Raw genomic sequence first — 14,247 nt, 5'->3', positions numbered from 1 at the left:
CGTAAATCTGTTATCAGTATTTGGGAGCTCAAAGAATTGTTTAATTGTGGAATTATTAAGCAGAAGCATACAGAAATTTGAAGTTAGTGATCATTTGTTCAATTGAATCATCAAAATAAAAATATAAACTAATATTATTTGGCATAAATGTTGTTCAGACGCATTAAGAAATTTATGTTAATACATAATGAATTTAATTTTTTGATGGTTTGATTGGTAATTGGCAATTGTAATTCACCCAATAGATATTATTTTCCTTTTAGAGTTCAATAGAGTTATAATGGAATATAGACGGTCTAACATTATAGTATGAGATATAGATTCATACACCACCCTCCGTGTTCCTCAGAGCATGCACCTAATGCTTTGAATTTTTTTACGAACTTGTAAATAGTCAACACTTCACGTACATTTTTCTTCCAAAATATGCTTCTCAGATCGAAAGATTTAGAGTTTAGTTTAATGGCTTTATGTTCTAATTGCCCAAATCCTATTCATACAGAACATCTATGAATTTGTAACAATTTGACATAGGTTTAGTATTAGCCATTTCCACAACACACAAAATTCTTTTAATTAGAGGAAGACATGTAGACCAATAAACACAAATTGACCATCGGATACTGACAGAGAACTTTATCGTTTATCGTTTATCAAAAATGAATTTACTTCTCCGTACATACCAAATATCGTTTCTCTGTTAACTCACAAACCGAAAAATAACCATCAGCGAATTGCATTGTGATATTAAACCACTCAAAATGCTTAATATCGAAGCAGCTAAAGTTACATCCTCACGCGGAATCATGTATGATTTTCGGTTTTTGTTTTCCTTTTCCACTTTTGATCAGTATTCATTGCCATAGGGTGGCTTAAATGTTATAGAATAACATGTAGAAGGTGTTCGCATTAACAGGAATCGGAAATTCAAAATGTAACTATACAAATCAACCACCTGTCCATATTACCCCCACTGTCCGTATTACCCGCGGTTCCCCGATGTGAAAAACAGATTGCGTTGGACGGAACGCATGAATTAATCGGAAACGCTTGGATAAAACTGAAAGAGATAACGATATACAATAGAACCCCGATTGTCCGCGCAATAGTCCGGCAAAGTCACTTCGAATAACAAAAATCGCGGATAACGCAATAAATCACTAAAAATTAAGAGCAACGCGAAAAAAAGATATTTCAGCAATTAAACTATGTTTTATCAATACAGAAATCATTAAACTATCCATCTCTAAGGTCGTACATACCAGTGATCGGATAATGTGAAAGCAATTACCAAAACAGAAAAGACGAGTCTACCACTCACTGACACATTTCGGAAAGCTCTCTATAATTAATAGGGGAAAGGGGGGCAGTTTCGGACAACGCTTGTAAAAATTAAGTGGTGCAATTTTCAACCAAATTAAAAATATAAGTAAGTTAACAGCCCTTCCACCCACAGCTGTCATATGGTTTGGCATCTCCTAGTCGTTTATTAATTACGAAAATAACACAGTGCCCTTTTTCATACACGTTTCGAAACTTTTGAGCTTAAAGTTGTAAGTATTGCCCTAATTTCTTTGTGAACGATTTAGAAATTTAAGTACACCACCTCAGTTAGTAACTAATTTGAAATGAAAAAACGTGCATAAAACGACGAAATAAAGGTCTATTGATTAGGTAAAATTATGATTTGTCTTCGGATGATGGTGGGGCACATTCGGACATCGTTCACGGGGCACATTCTGAAACTGTTTAATCTATATACAGGTCGTACTCGATTATATATAGTCGCCAATTTTTCTTCAACAATTATTTTCAAATCCTATATATAACCGAATCTCAAGAAAACAATTTTTTCATTAATGTATGAATGTCAAACATTAATAGAAAAATAGCTTTTTTGTGATTCGATTATGTATTGGATTCGAAAATTAACGTTGAAAGTGAAATTACGATTATATATGATCGAGTCCGACCTGTTTGTATAAAATGGATTTCTGTCTGTCTCTCTGTCTGTCTGTCTGATTCTTATGGACTCGGAAACTACTGAACCGATCAACATGAAAATTGGGGTTTTTGGGGCCGGGGGAGGTTTTCGTGAGAGTTTAAGACCCCTCCCCCTCTATAAGGGGGGGGCTGCCATAGAAATGAAACACAAATTTATGCATAACTCGAGAATTAATCAAGCAAATGGAGCCAAATTTGGCATGTGAAGGTTTTACGGGGCACGAATCGTTTCTATGGTGAATACACTCCTCCCACCTCTCTAAGGGGGGCTGCCATACAAACGAAACACAAACTTCTGCATAACTCGAGAACTAATCAAGCACAATTTGGGATATGAGGGTTTTTGGGTATGAGAAATGTTTCTATGATGGTATGACACTCCTCCAAACATGACAATTGAAAATTTTCGGAAAACTTTGGAGGAAAAATGGAAAATTCGGAAAATTAAATTTCCATATGTTCTACAATTACATAGTGACAAGTACTGCTAGTCCATTTGATGTTTGCGCTAGCAAAATTGATCTTTGTTCGAAACTGGAAATGGAATTTAATGTGATGAAACGCACTCCTATATCTACTTCTATCTTCTTCTTCTTTCTTTGTTTTTAAGAGGCTTTAAACTTATGCAGTTCATTCGCCTCTAATCTACTTCTATCTATACCAAAAAATAGGATCGCGGGATGTGTTGATAAGAGCAGAACTCGAGGAAGGAATTGTCCGATTTAGGGCTGTCTTTATTCTATCATATTTTCTGTATAAAACATTTATTCCATGTAACGGAGAAACATGTTATTTGCAAGTGGTTGAAGAATCTTGAACGAGAATTGTGTCTGAATCTAATCTGATATTAAAATGATGAGTTTTGTTAGAAATACTAGGAATTTTATAGTAAAAGGTAAATTCAATGGGGTCGATTAAAAGATCAATCAATGAACATCTCTGCTATTGGACCCATGTACTTGCTCATAGTAAGAAAACGTGAATGTTTGAAGGAATTGAAAACAAAAACCAAATTTTGGGCGGGACGAAGTTTGCCGAGTCAGCTAGTATAGTATATAAAGCGAGTACGTTCGGTTGAATTTCATTTTTTATTATCATTTCCAACATTGTATAGTTGTCTGAAAGCTTATTTTTATAAGTTTTCTAATCAGCAGTCCGTTGATTTCATTCGGATTCAACAGAAAAGTAGTCCTGAATCGAATCCGAGTTTATATTATTATTGCCCGCTTATTTCTCTAGCGCACCGACAGGGCCCTGCAAGAAACTCGACCGAATCGCTCTGGGCGACGAAGGTGTTAAGGTATATTTGAAGATGAATTTTCCATTTTATGAGTGCCCGAACAATAATTATTATGCTGTTGACAGCTGGATGCGTAGATGCTATCTAAAAATCGGTACCTTACTGGTAGAATCGGTTCTGAAGGAACTGGGTGTCATAGAACGAATTCCAACGAATATTTTGAAACTTTAGGACAATACCTAAAGCGTTACATAGGGGTTTTTGAAAATTCGAAAAATTGCAAAAATGGCGGCCGTTTTTGTTAAAAATTAATTATTTTTCATGGAAAACCGCTGTTTAGAAGTTCATAAAAAATCCAAAATATGAGATCGAAAAACGGATATGTAACGCTTTAGATAATTCATTTTTACATGCCGATAAAAAATTTTAGCCGTATTGGTCGAGTAGATCCTAAGATATCGATACCACCAGTTGAAAAAACATGGTTTCGAGAAAAACGCGTTTAAAAATTCATACAACAATATTATATCCTTTGAGGTGACCTCATACTATTGGCTGTAACTTTTCAAGGAAATCAAATATCGAAAAATCCTTTTAGGACACCATTTCTGAGGGCATAAGCTTACCAAAAATGCAAAGAACAAAAATTCGATTTTTGCGTTGTTTTTCCAGCCCAATGTCGTTTGTTTGAACAAACCGTTGTGTTTCTCCAGCGTCTTCATTGCGATCATGTGCACCGGTGGATAATTGGCAGCTTTTTTCATCTCCTCTGAGTTCCCTCACGGTTCCAAACATACTGAACGCTTCTCGCCTAGTCGCCGCCTATATATAGCATCTATATGAATCAATAACGGGTGGGATTGGCGTTGGAAATTTTGAAGAAAAACTAGAGACGAATAACTCTGAGTTTAAGTTCTCCTGAGCGATAAGCGCTCGAAACTAGATGATATTCGCGATGCGAGATTTTTCGTTTTTTATTTTGTATCCCCTAGAACTATGAAAAAGACGTAATCTTACATTCGAAAATTTGTTTGTCACAATACATAACGTTTTTGTATCACGCCGACACCAAAATTCTACTATTATTTACAGAATATAGAGAAGCTTCAAAAGTTTTCCTATTAATTGCACTGGATCGAATTGCCAAAAATTGCACAAAATAAACCACATAAAAACAGGTTCACTTGTATTACCTAAAGCATTGTCGGGTGAAAACATATTTTTAACAAACAATTTGCGATTTTTTAAGAAGAAGTGTATGATGATGGCTTCTTCTCGTATTCAGCTAAATTAAATGAACTAAAGAAAAAATGTAAGGGGTTGTATCTAGAACACGACCGTAATTATATTATGCAATCCGCTTGTTTTCCACTTCGAATATTATTTTGAAATGCATCGAATTTTTTGTAATAGATCATGTTCTTCGTTATAAGAGAATTTGATCAACATCCTTCTACGTTTGATATGATGCCTGGGACTACCAAAATATGTGAACGAAAAAATTGTCAAACGATCATTGTATTTTACATTTCCTTCTGAAATTACTGCACATCTCATGTTTACGTAGTTCTCGAACCGCGAATGTTCATTCACCTCTAGTATCTGAAATGGCGATTTAAAGTTTAAAAGTACGTTTTAGGGAAACATATTCCGGACTGCACAACGACAAGCAAGTACAAAAGTACTCAACACCAAAAAAATACCCCCGACTTGCGAGTATTTGCAAAACGGATTCCCGCAGGCACACTAATTTTGAAGTCTGTGTTCGGGACACCGTAAATCGGGCCAATCAACCATTGGCAGTTAGGGCGTTTAGATAACGCTTGACATTTTACAGTTATTATTCAATTGTTCATCTCATGAAAAATAACATTATATTAATTATGATAACCTATCAATTGATGCAAACATCTTTCCGATCTGTTAAAAAATGTTCGAGTTATAAGCATTCGAAATACGGGTAGGGCTAGCACACAAATCGGCAGAACAAATGTATGGAAAAAAGGAAGTTCTTCCAGTTTTCGTGAATTTAAACCGTTTAGAGATTAACGAATTGTAATGAATAGCATATCAAACAAATCTTAAAGAATTTCCGATTCGATTGTTATACAAATCATGAGAATTCGTTCACAGTGAAAATAGTTATTAACGTTGACTTTATTTCATAAAAACGTGACCTGTTTTCTGATTTGGCACCCTTCCTGAAAGACGTAGTTCAACGTCAAAAAGTAGAAGGATCTAAGGCTAGATGACGGAAACATGTCGTACGACTTTGAGGAAGGACGATTTTCAATCAGGACTTTTATGTACAAATGTACATGAACATGAACATCGATACAACAAAACCAGGTAATGTCGAAAGTTTCGTGTTGATGTTGGAATATCTATCTATCTGATTTTTTCAACAGTTTGTTATTAAAAATAGATAGAATTAATAAATCATGATTCCAGATTCTTTTTTTGTTTTTTTTTTCTAGACCTAGATTTGAAATATTGAATGAGTTTAATTTACGGTATTATGAACAGTTCAAAATAGATTCAAAGCCAAAATATCTACTAAAGCGTCGTGCATAAATTAAGTAACTCGAGAAGTGGGGGGTGGGGTGTCGATGTTGCGTTACTTACTGTGTATCAAAGATAGGAAACTGCGTTACGTTGGGAGGGAGGGGGTCCAATATCCGGATTTTTAGCATTACGTAATTTGTGCACGACGCCTAACATCGCACAATTAATCGTATTAAAATTTCTCTGTGATTAATCGATAATCGAATAAATTTAAAAAAAAAACATTTCAAGTCGCTTTTTGTTCCAGTGTATCTCATCACTTATTTCTGTCTTTACATTTTTTTGCATGGGCCAACACCAAAATAAGGGAGATATTAAAAAGGTGCTGGTAAAATTTTCTACTTCTAGGCATGGAAGGCATTTTTGAAAAAAAAAGTCCATCACACTGGCATAAAACTATAAATAATAATGAAAAATATATTGTTTAATAATGTTCAATTAAGGTATGGAAAATTTATGATTGAATAAAGGTATGGAAAAATTACTTCGTTCTCGGAAAACATTTCTAAATAATAAATACAAGTTTGATAATGTCATTCGATGAAATCGTTATTTCGAACTACCGTTCGCATCGAAATAATGCCAATTTTAAACTACCTTAGCCACAACCAACGCAATTCCGCCGGTGGTACGTTTCATGTAGATGAATAAATTTAAATGCGTACCACGATGAATATTTATACTTCCATCGATTTGTGCGAACCCATCGAGCATCGGTATCCCACCTCAATCCTTCTTTCCTTCCACCGAGCATTCGGGCAGATGCTCGAGACCGACATGCAGGATGCTGACAGAGACACCGTATCGTTTCCCCAGCGGCTTCCCGGAGGAAGGCTCCCGGTAGATAAAGTTTTGTGCAAGTGGTTAATCAAACATATGTGAACATCGCCCCCAACACGTGTTTGGCCTCGAATGGTACGAAATCTCGACCCAACTCTACCTTCCAATGCTAATAGCCCCAATATAACGCAGCCAGGAAATCAAACTTTATTGGTGCAAACAATTAGATTTGCGCTTGTTTGTCTTGTTTGTGATAAATCAATTCTGCTATCGAGAAAGAACTCCAGCGTTGTCGGGTTTACCATGTTAAGCATCTCTTCAACCGAGCGTTGAATTCCAGCCGAGAGGTTGCGGCAGCATTCTTTCCCTTCGAATGAAAGAATGATAAATAATTATGAAATGAAATATAATTGCAAAATATGGATGATGAACCGGCTTTCAGGAATGCTTTTGCGTCTGGTTTGAGGCAGGCCATAACAAGCGAGTTGAAAATGTCATACAGAGCGATCACTGGAATTTGAGCAGGCTGAGAATGATGGTTATGGTTCGCAGGAGCCGCATGTCTTTGTTGTATTTCTTTGAAGCGAATCAAAGATATGAAACAAATTCTTCGTTCAGCAGAACCCACTCATGCCATTAGAAAGCAACGTTGATTGTTAGCAACAAAAATGAAAAACACATCGTTCTTGGCTCCTTCCGAATTGTAGAATATTTGCTACCAATTACGCCGAGTGGATGTTAAATTCCCCATTATATAAACTTTTAATAACTCCGTCGATCAGAAACTGCTCGCGATGTTTTACGGTTGACAGTTTCTTCCTCCCGCGCGCGTTGGACTGTCGTATTTTAATTACTGCGCGTAGTAAAAAAAAACTCAAAATTACTTCATTCATACTCAGCGAAAAATTTAATTAAAAATGCATAAATTCCCCACCCATAAATAATGAATAAACAGAAAAACAGTCTGCACCGGGAACAGTTTTCACGGCTCCATTCCCTGCCAGGCACGATTCAAACTGCCAGCGGTTCACAACCCGACCGGGAGCGTTTTCTTCTTGCATCGATCCGCACCAGCTTTCCTTTGAGGGAAACTTTTCGCCCAACATACTTTCACGAAGCGCTTCCTTTCCTGCGACCGTACGGCGGAAATGCACCCCTTCTCGAACCTAGCCTGGCACTACCGGCGGAAAGTAGCCTGACGCGCAAAGGAGCACTCCGAAAAAGTCGGAATCTTCATAAGTGCATAATAAATTGGGCGAAAATATATAACATTCCGATAAATTATAATTATGAGCACGTTTCTTCGATATAATTTATTGATAAATTTTTCCCCACAGACGAGACAGAGCGGGAGATAGAGGCGAAAAAAAAAACGAAATCAAACTTTTGCTGGAGTCTCGAGTTCACTCCTTTGCTGCTTGTTGGCTCCTTCGCCTCCGAGAAGTTAAAATAGTGCTAAGAATCACACACACACTTCTCCCAGGAGGGTATAGGGAACTGGTTCCTTGCGAACGTGAGCATAAATATGAGTTGGCTCTTTGCAGACACGGACCCGGTACCGAAACCACACCAAACGGAAGGACGGTGGGAAATGATGATGTGTCGATTTGCAAGGTTGAATCGATGGGACGAAATTCGAATGGTAATGTCTCTTTGGGTGCTGCAAATGTTGAAAATGAATAAGTCAGTGGAATAAATCTATTAAAGGCTGTTTGTGATTTGAAGGTATGAAATAGAAGCAAATAAAGCATCTTCTTCGATGATACTAATGATTCCTAGAGTAACGTAACCTTTTCAAATTAACAATTCGTGTATTCACTATATACAGTAAAACCTGTTTTTGTGTGTTTTTTATGTGCGATTTTCTTTGCGCGATTTTCTGAAGAAATTCGCTCAAAAAACAAGGAGGCAACATGTCTCAACGTATGCATGGAAATCAGAACGAAATCGGTCGTTGATCACGAGTGAAATCATTAGGATTTGGATAATTAACTCAAGGGATCTTTTTTATGCGGTCCCTATCTACTGGTGATAGGGCTACTGGTGAAGTTTGGTACGATTTTGTTTGTGCAGTCCCTATCCCTCGCACAAAAACAGGTTTTCCTGTAAATCATCATTTTGACCTCCATTCCACTGACTCGACACCAGATGAGCCTCGCTATGCTACCTATTTTTGGATGAAATTTTGTCCTTTAGAAGATATAAAATAAATTGGCGAAACATAATAACGAAATTACTGATAATCCTTCATTTATCGGCAACCGTGAGAATTGGCAAACGTTAGCATTAGGATGAACATTTTATCATACACGAGGTCTGTTCAAAAAATATCGCGACTTTCGAATTTCCGCGGGTTACGTATATTCGATTCTAAATTTTTGTGTGGCATTATATTGGTACTCATGTCTCTCACTTCTGCTGTACGGCTTTTTTTGAATGTTCAGTTAATTTTTGACAACTGCTTTTCTTCCACGTGTTTCGGTTTATCTTCGATTTTTGCCTATTACCTTTCTCTAGAGAATTCCTTTGTAGTGCTGAAGCAAAATCGGCTATAACTATGGAAATGCTTAATGGAATGGAATAGAGTGGACCACTCTATACACAAGAGTTGTTCTAAAAGATTCACGATTTTTGTATACCCTCTTCTTCTTCTTCAATGGCACTAACGTTCCTAGAGGAACTTCGCCGTCTCAACGTAGTATTACTTGCGTCATTTTTTATTAGTACTTAGTTGAGATTTCTATGCCAAATAACACGCCTTGAATGCATTCTGAGTGGCAAGCTCTAGAATACGCGTGATCACAGTGCAAGTCGGAGGAAATTTCTTTGACGAAAAATTCCCCCGACCAGAACGGGAATCGAACCCGAACACCCGGCATGTTAGTTATGACGCTAACCACTCGGCCACGGGAGCAAATTTTTGTATACCCACGGAATACTTATATTCGATTTCAGTTGTTGACATGCTCAGGCTTCCGGCAGGCTTTGCGTCGCTTACATCTTTTCGACCATCCGAGAACATTTTTTCGAACTTCGATAAACGTTGTTCCGCTCCAAGGTAGGTTCACCAGATGTCACAATCAACATTGTGTTCGCGCACTTAATTCTGTTATTCACAGAAAATTTGACACAGATTATTTGATCCATTTTTGCAATACACTGCGTTTCACAACTATAGAACCACTATTTTTCTCTGAGTTTCCAGAGATATTAAAGAAGTCGGTTGAATTGAAGTATAAAGTGTAGAATCGATTAACTATCTTCATTTATAAGACTGGCCATTTGAACTTTATTATTGTGTTCAGGCGCGAAACATTCATAAAACTAAAATTCCAGTGTTTCATAGCTATAGAAGTTTCTTATTCGTAGGTCATCTTCAGTTCTCAATCAGTTCAAATAACTCTTTTGGGGTGGTTTCGACCAAGGGAGATTTTTTTCAGAAAGGCTTTGTTTAGATAGCTTACCATAAACAGAATCATTTACTGCTGTTTTTGCATCAAAAACAATTTGATAATGGGGTAATTTGACATCAATTCATAAATTCCGGAAGGTAATGGCATGGTTTAATGAAGAGGAGCTTCAGATTCTGGACTAGTCAGCTTGTTCACCAAATCAAAACCCTGTCAGGAACTTCTGAGGAGTGATTGGACGAATAGTAGATGCAGCTTACAAGCAGTATGAGTGATCTGAAGAGCTTAAACGAGCAGTATTATTTGCGTAGAACGAGATACACACTACAACATGGTGCAGCTTGGTCAAAACCACCCCGAATGGGTTATTTGAATTGATTGAAAACTATGGATGACCTACGAATTAGAAACTTGTTGTAATTCATGTGAAATTGACGTTAATTTTGTAGAGGAGTGAGAGATTTTCCATCTAATTCAATAGTTATGAAACACTGAAATTTTTGTTTTTTTTAACGTTTCGCGCCCGAACACAACAATAAAGTTTAAATGGCCAGTATTTTAAATGAAGATAGTTGTTATATCCCACTCCACATACTTCAATTCAACTGACTTCTTACGTATCTCTGAAAACACAGAAAAAACATAATGGTTCTACAGTTGTGAAACGCAGTGTAGGCAAAAATCGAAGATGAACCAAAGCACGTGTAAAAAAACAGTTGTCAAAAATTTACTCAACATTAAAAATAGCCGTACTTGTCAGCATACAGACATGAGTACCAACATAATGCCCCAAAAATCTAGAATGGAACATACGAAAGTCACGATACTTTTTGAACAGACCTCGAATTACAGTTGAACTTTTATTGGAAATATTTTTTTCATTTGGAATTTCATATAACAAATAATTAATTGAAATAGTATTATTGTAGCTATTGCTTATATAAATATTTTATTTATTTTAATTATTAATTTATTTATTAGCCAACTTGGTGAACTTCATCCCGCCGAAATAGATTTTTTGCTATCAATACCTTCGTGTTAGTTATTCACATTTTCTTACTAAGCGCACGTTCATGGGTCCAATAACAGGACTGTTCATTGATTGCTCTTCTAATTGACCATTCACAATTTCCTTTTAATATACATTTCCTAGTGCTTCTACCAATACTCGTCATTTTGAAATCAAATTATTTTCAGACACAATTCTCGTTCAAGATTTATCAGTCATTTGCAAATAACATATTTCTCTGTTACATGGAATACATGTTTGATCCAGAAAATGTAATAAGTGCTGCGACCTCTTTGCGTTTACGTACGTACGTACGTTTACGTACCCCGTTGCGACATCAAAATAGACGGCGTAATGACTGAAAAGAGATGATGGTGTCGATCGCTTCAAGAACTCTTCACTCAAAACTGTGAAGATTCTTGCATGCGATCCGCTGAAATCTGTGCACATAAAAATGACAAAAAAGTCTTAATCGGACAAACCCTTTTCGTGTGCCTATTGAGGATTCCGCCCATCCAAACTACGTTGCCATAAGCGCACCTGTTAGTTTGTTTGCGCGAAAGAGCGCAAGTGTCAAGAGGCTCCTCATGATCTTACTCAATGCCCGGTGTACAAACAACAAGGGAAATAATCAAGCGGAGTTAAGCATAAATGCTTCAGAATTCCGTGCCAATGACACACGATGATCCATAATCCCTTCTGCAGAACGTCGAGCCTGTTGCTGAAGCTCCCAATGCGGGAAGTTCCGGTATATCGCAGGGTGTCATCAGGAGAAGATAAATAACTTTTTTTCCGTCAATCCCCAGAAAGAAGTCCGTAACTTCCCAAGCAGAAGTGAAATCTCGAAGTCAAACGTGCTGAGAATAGACCAAGACAAGTATAAAAATGACTCGCTTGGTGGCGTACTATTGGGGGTAAAAAATTACCACTTCTTCTATAGAGTCGCTCTCCCATCGATGACAGGTATTGAGGTTGTCGCTTGTCAGACACAAATCAATGGCAAACATCTTTGAATTGTCATCGAGGTATTGTCGGAGCCGCGGTTAATCTTATGTGACTTCAACTCCCAAGGAACAGCTATGGGATCACTCAATGATGACAACCGTGCAACATTGATTTGTGATCTGAGAGACAACGTTTTTTTTGGTTTGCACGTAGAAGGTAATACCAATAATTTTATCGATCGCCAATGGATCAAGTTCTCGTGAGTTAGTCGATACAGGGTAACTTCGATATAACGTACATTTTACTTTCAAAATTGTACGTTGTATCGAATTATACGTTATATCGAATCATAATAAAGAACACTGGAACATAGCTTATATTACTTTATTGTGTTGCTTTTTGAGGTTGAGGTTTTGAAGGTTGATAAATAAATTCAATTAGAAGACGAAGCCAACTTTTCTCATGATGTTTCACTTCGTTCTGTTGATTGAAGTTTGATTCATTTAGAATCCGGAATCTCAAAACAGTCGTATTTCGGGATTGGTTAAAGTTACAACACAAGCTTTAGTATCAAAATACAGATAATTTATTGTTCTTTCAGAAAAAAAATATTCAAAAAAATATTTTTTGGATTTTGATAATGTGTACGTTATATCGAGGTAAAATGTACGTTATATCGAGGGTACGTTATAACGAGGGTATGTTATATCGAAGTTTCCCTGTATTGCGTATGACCTCACGAAAAATATTTTTCTCGATTTGGCCACCCCTTTTTCGATAACGCGATTTAAACGGTAAACAAAATTCTTCATACACAACTCTAACATTACGACTTCGATGCTGTCGAAAATCCGAGTTATTTCTTCTTTAAGTGCCTCCAAATTTTGTGGCTTATTAACATACATATTAGCATATTAACGGTCCTTCACGTATCCCCAGAGGAAGTAATTGACGACGAGAAATGTTGAAATTCTTACCATAAGAGGACACAGTTTCATTAAGGCTTCGGTTGCTCGAGTAAAGCCAGCGCTACACGATGCTACGAACACCCTCGAATGCTGGACGCTCGATGATTTGACGCATCGTGTAGTCGACTGACGAGCTACGATCCTCCAATGTCGAGTGTCGAATATTCGCGTTGGAAGGTAATCCGTTCGTTGTGGAAGACCTTCCAACGCGAGTGGCACTAGTCAAAGGATTTTTGTCATTCGTTGATTTGACACTCGATGACATTCGATACACCGCTACACGATTCGTCCGAATCTATCTTTGACAGATTGGTTTGTTTACAAATTTATTTAGGTGAAGGAACTATGAAATTGATTCATAAAATTCAAAATATTCGGCAAAATGTTGCAGTTTAATAATGTTGATTTTAAGCACTTCTAATTTACAGTCTGATATCAGTACAATTGCTACGGCAGCAATTTCAATACTCGCACCGTCGCATGGTAAATAAAAACAATAAACATTCGATCCAAATACTCGCCGATTGTTTGGACCGATTGTATTGAATCGAACATTCACTTCACTTCACAACATTTGTCGATTCATCGAGTCAAATGTACTGTACGATTTCACTAAAAATACACGTTCGTGTAAATTGTACATCTTGACACTAAAAACCATCCGATCAGACTGAACGAGTAGCCGAATATGATCGTCCCAAAGTGGGGAATGCAGTGTTACCATCGACGGAGTGATTTTTTTTATGAGGAGCTATCCGATTTTTTTTGCGTAAGCGTTTAATCTGAAAGACCCTATACTGCACTAGAAGTCAAACTAAAAGGTTCTATTAAAGCAAAAATTGGTGGATCTATATCCGGAAGTCCGTCTATGATTTGTCAAGGGAGACCGTTATGAGTACTCTTTGGAATACGCCATCCGTTCCTGCACAAAACGTCGAAAGCGACATATCACTAAAAAAACGATTGTTTCGGCTAATCAAAGCAAACACATTCAAATTCTTTAAAGCACTTTATTTCACAAAAAAAACACTAAATCACTCAACATAACACAATAAAAAAGCACAATCACTCGCTGCACATGAAACCTAAATCATGACAAATTCCTGCAAAAAAAGGGCAAAATATTAATATTTTAAATTATTTGTTGTCATTTATCTCATTGAACAATTACCTGTATTGTCACTTACCTGTAAACAAAAAGCAAAAAGCAAAATTTAAAATTAACAAAAAATGTTATAGAAATCCACTTACCTTTTAGCAAAGACGAACAATAACAATCACATCAACATGACAACATTCACAATAACGCTTAGTTTGACAGAAACA

The sequence above is a fragment of the Toxorhynchites rutilus genome, chromosome 2, assembly GCF_029784135.1.
Source record: "Toxorhynchites rutilus septentrionalis strain SRP chromosome 2, ASM2978413v1, whole genome shotgun sequence".
NCBI classification, from domain to species: Eukaryota; Metazoa; Arthropoda; class Insecta; order Diptera; family Culicidae; genus Toxorhynchites; species Toxorhynchites rutilus.
Note: the sequence above shows the minus strand (reverse complement) of the source record.